General features: G+C 50.9%; 1 long non-coding RNA gene across 1 annotated transcript; it reads left to right on the forward strand.

The window, feature by feature from the left end:
* The first annotated feature begins 303 nt into the window (after positions 1-303).
* On the forward strand, positions 304-4,817 carry LOC102027967. Its single transcript, XR_260279.1, has 3 exons — positions 304-526; positions 1,365-1,452; positions 4,595-4,817. It is a non-coding gene; the product is annotated as an uncharacterized LOC102027967 (long non-coding RNA).
* Positions 4,818-5,032: the final 215 nt, after the last annotated feature.

Here is a 5,032-nt window from a genome sequence, read left to right on the forward strand (position 1 = left end):
ACCTGTAGACTTTTGGTCTTGGGACTCCTACTGCAATGGTAAGCAGAAACATCAAAACGACACCCAGGATTTGGAGGCAGATTTATTTTACACTGCCAGGCACTAATCGGGATCAATCCCCAAATATCAGGCCCTGATCCTTGGTAGTTTGAGGCTTATATGGGATAAGCAAGCAGAAAGTACAGAAGCAGAGTATTTGATGGTTATTGATTGGCTCCTGTAATATGCATCACAATGACCATCTGTTTCTAGGAGACAGAAGTAACAGGAACTGTTACCTGGGCAGTTAATAGACTGGCTAGGGGGGGAGCATTTTCTGCTGCACTACCAGAACTAGACAGGTAGCTGACTGGCCAGGGAAGTGGCAGAGCACTATGAGAAAAGAGCGTGCAGAAAGAATCTGTGGCTCACATACTACCCTCTTCTTAAGATGAAGACCACAGCCAAATGAGACCTGGACTGTACTGAAGGGGGTTGTGGGGGAGGGGGTGTCAGGCTCCCTAAAGATTAGGATCTTTCATCCCAGGTGAGTGCCACACTAGAGCTTGAATCTAGCACAAGTGTTGTCAAATCTTGGCTGACAAGATGGTCATCCATTTTTTAGAATAAAGTTGTACTCGAGCACAGCCATGTCCATTTATTTACACCTGGTTTGTGGTTGCTTTTGCCCTAAGAAGGCTTCACAGAGCAGCTTCATCAGAGACCCATGTGCCCTTTATAGAAAAAGCCACCAAGCTCTGATCTTGCAACATGGGTTATGAGTCAACGGTTCACCCATGTTATCTCAAAGAAAGAATGTCTGTGGTCAGACCCAACAGGGAGTGTGTTAGGTGGCAAGGACACAAGCCTCAGAGAAATCAGGCCCTGGGGGAAGCTAAAACTATAGCCACACATCTTTCTTGTGGGGCTTTTGCTTCTATTTCTTCTTTTGCTTTTTGTTTTCCCCCATTACCTGATTCCTTTGGTTTACTTTGCCTTCTCCCAGCTTGCAGAAAGGTCCTCAGGACTGCCCAGACCCGTCTATGTCATGCGATCCCACCAGCCTTCCAGCTTTGGTTTCCTTTGCTCACAGCCACAGCCTGCAAGTTTCCCAGGTCTAAACTCCCAGGGGAGGGATTTGATTGGTCCAGATCATCTTTTCGAGCCTGTGAGTCTTGGAGATCCCTGGCCAGCCCATGGTTGCCCTGTCCCCAGGGATCAGAAGCCCAGCCTGGATCAATATCAGTAACCATGGGGATGCCACATGGAGTAGAACATGTTGTCGCTCAGCAGGGCCGGTAGGCAGGGGCCAGACCTAGCTACCTCAGCTGGTAAGGAACTTGGTCTGAGAGCCAAGAGAATTCTTTTCACCTCCCTGACTTCAGGACTGAAGAGTGGGCCTTCTCAGCAGGCCTTCTTCCCCACCCGGAGTGTGCAGAGGGTGTTAAGTCAGCAGAGGCAGAGAAAAGCCAGGTCAGTGGTAGCAATTGGTGGGATGCAGAAATTATGGCCTTGCCTCTGAGCTGGTAGGAGGATGGGCCGGAAGAGAACCAGTCTGACCAAACTTTCCAGGTTCTGCCACAAACAACTGGCAATAAGCGGGTTATTTTCCTTCCTCCTGTTTTACTCCAGGCCTCAGTTTTCCCACTTATCGAATCACGGGCTAGATTAGACCAGTTCTCAGAGAGCCTCCTGCAACAGCCTCCTTATAGGGCTTGTCAGAATACATACTGCAGGGCCCAGCCTAGTTTTTCAGATTCTCTGGTCCTGGTCAGGCCTGAGAACTTGCATTTTCAACAAATTCCCTGGAGGTGTTGATGCTGGGGACCTGGGGCCATTCTTTGAAAGCTCCTGGTGCTAAGCACCGCCAAGACTCCTTCCACGCTTAACAGGCTGAGTCTAATCTCCCTCCGAGGTTAAGTTTGATGAGACTTCTGGTTACTGTGGAACTGAGTCTGTAGGCCCAGGAAGTCTCATCTGGGTTAAGAGGGCTTTCCTGAGCCTTCCCGAGTAGATCAGCTTGCGCCTGCAGCATGGCCCGCTCTCCTGCCTCTCCACCACAAGGACTGCGTTGCCGTTCTGGGCTCGAGAAATACCCAGCCGCCTTCTCAGCCTGCTGGAAAATGTTGACTTTCTAGTCCTCCCCTTGGCCAAATTTTGTGGGCCGCATGGCTTCCCGACACGTAGGCCGCACAAATGGCTCTCACAGCTCACTTCCTCAAAGGTGACCCCACGCCGTTCTGCTGTCCATGATAAACAGCTCCAGACCGGGCAGCCCAAACCCAAGGGAAGTCAGCCTGCTGTGGATCTGGAAAGTTCCCCGCAGGCAGATAGATGGCAGCTGCTCCTCTGGCCCAGGCTGGGGCCAAGCCACAGGCCGGGGGCGGGGGGACGACTCAGAGCGCAGGCCTCCAACCAGCAGGGCAAATTGGCCCTGCAGGGCCTGGCCAGGTCAGTGGAGCCCGAGGGGCTGAACTCTGAGTGACAGCCGAGTGGGGAGACACCCTTCATCATCCCGCTAAGTCACTAAGAGGTTTCTGAAACAGGTGGCTCAAATTTCCCTGAAAACCCAGAATAATCCCCCACTTGAAGTGTGCGAGAATCTTGTTGTCACCACCTCGTATTAATGGGTAGGCACTGCAAAAGGAAAGGGGTTTTCAGCTACATTTTTGCACACTGACTTGCCTGACAAGCTCAATAAAAGCTTAAACAAATATTAAAAAACACACAGAGAGTCAGGCTGGTTTAAATTAACTTCCCGAGCACTTTACCTACTGTAGGAAGAAATTATAATAAAACGTCAGAGCAAAAATAAACTGGATGTGGAAATAAATATAAAACATAAAATGCCCTCTTACAACTAACTGTTCGCTGTGATTTACTTCAGACCAACATGTCACTGTGTGTGAAGTTTTCATAGTCCTGAAGCATATTTGGGCATTAGGAATGTTGACTGAAAAATTCATGTTTTACACGCTGGGAATCCGTATCTTTTCCAGAAGTTTTACAGATGTAAACTACTTTAAAACAAAACAAAAGACCCCCTTGCAAAAAAAAAAAAAGAAAGAAAAAAAAATCCTTGATTCTTCCAAGTAGACTATGCCAGTTGACATACGACAAGTTCCACTTCTCTCAGGCCTTCACAGCCTTGATCTGCTGCTCTGGTCCCACATAGGGAAGGAAACAGTGTGGGGCTGAGAAGACAGGTTCCACTCTGGCCATCGCAGGCCTCACCCAGAGGTGGAGCCGGTGAAGGAGGGACACTCACAGGTCCCTGGGCTGTGATTTGCCAAAGTCCCCGACACTGAGACCTAGAGTGAGCTGGATATATGGAGAGAGTGATAGAGAAGGGTGTTGGGGTTTCTCTACTGGACTAAATAAAGAGAAAGAGGAGAAGCAGGAGGAGAGAGAAAGGAAAGGAAGGAGAGAGGGAGGGGAAGGAGGCAGGGAGTGAGCCCTCCTGCCCGCTTAGGTACCTTGTGAAAGTTCCCTAAGAGTGGGCCACACCAACTCAGCTTTCTAACCAGAGAGAGCACAGGGGCTAAGAAAGACCTACATGTCCTTCCCTGCTCTGCCAGATTTCTGTCACACCGCAAAGGTGATTTTCTGGGAAAGGATTTTCTGGCGGGGCCTGGGTGGAGCAGCCTGGTATGGTCCTCCGTGTCTGGCTCACAGCAAGAGTTTCCAGGGGGATCCATGCTGGCCTTGGAAGGCCCAGCCTCCCCTTCCTCCAGCGTCCTGTCGAGGACTCCCACAGAGTTCTCTGCACCAGACAGAGGATCCAAGGAACCCCCAGCACAGCAGTGGAAAGGAAATGGGCCACCAGCGCGTGCACATAAGTACATACAAATGTAATTATGGAGGTGGGTGTCTCCACATGTAGACGTGTGGATACACGCATGTGCATCTTTCCTGGTGAGTTAACTACAACCCTCCCAAGAGACCAGGGATGAATCAGCAGCTGGCAGGATCTGGGCAGCTATGTCAGGGACGCCAGGACCAGCGGTCTCTCCAGAGTAGACTGGAAGCTGTGTAGAACCACAGAGACCAAGCGGGAGGAGGTCCAGCCCAGGGAGCTAACACAGGCTCAAAAATGCAACTTATTTCTCTAATCTGCTTGTGCTGATTGTGCCAGAAACAAATACCAGCAGGCCCGGAAAAAATGTTTCTGTTCGTTTGCCTCGGCCCTGAGCTGCCCGCCCCAAAGTGGAAGGAAAAAGGAGAGGAACAGATTCTGAGGCTGTTTGTCTGGGACACTGGACCCTCTGCCCCCTTCACCACTGGGAAGGAGGGATGGAAGGACGCCCCCTGCACACACAGGACCTGCAACGGTCCCTTCAATTTCTCACAAAAATTATTTCAGGAGCTGAAACTGGCTGGGGCTCCCCAGGGCAGAAATAGAAAGCTCAACTCTAAACCACTTCCTTTGCCTGGTAACAATGCACGAAAGAATTTCCACAAATCCCCTTAGCTGTCATGGCTTCCGCTCCTCAACTTGGGAAAAGACAGTCTGGGACATTCCAGCACTTCTCCCCAACCCCCCGTACCCCATTTGATCTGTTTGGCTCCTGGACAGGCCTTGGAGAAGGGCAACATGTGTTTCCTTTCCCTACAGTTCCTCCAGGAGGTGAAAGCTGCCCAAGTCTGACCAAGGGTGGGAAGAGGACTGGCCTAGCCCCACAGTATCACCGAGAGGCTGTTTGTCTGCTCTGAACTGGGAGGACCCAGGTAACGAGATACAACATGAAGGGTACAAACACCAGAGTCAAACAGACCTGGCCTGTGACTGGGACCTACCATTTCCTAGCCATGTCCCTTTGGGAGGTCCCGCCTGAGCTCCCGGATAATAAAAGCTCCTGTGAGGGTCTCTGCGAAGACCCAGCGAGGGATGTTTTCAAAGCACGTGGTAAACATGAGTGGCTACAGGCCACCAAAGATCTACTATCCTGAGACTTCCCAGCGTTTAATAGCAGAACCTGGGTGTCCTCGACTCCCTATGGGTGCACAGCCCACCATTAGCGTGTGGGCTCTCACCAGCCTCATCTGCTCCAGC

Source organism: Chinchilla lanigera, unplaced genomic scaffold (assembly GCF_000276665.1).
Source record: "Chinchilla lanigera isolate Chin_1 unplaced genomic scaffold, ChiLan1.0 scaffold00014, whole genome shotgun sequence".
Taxonomy (NCBI): Eukaryota; Metazoa; Chordata; class Mammalia; order Rodentia; family Chinchillidae; genus Chinchilla; species Chinchilla lanigera.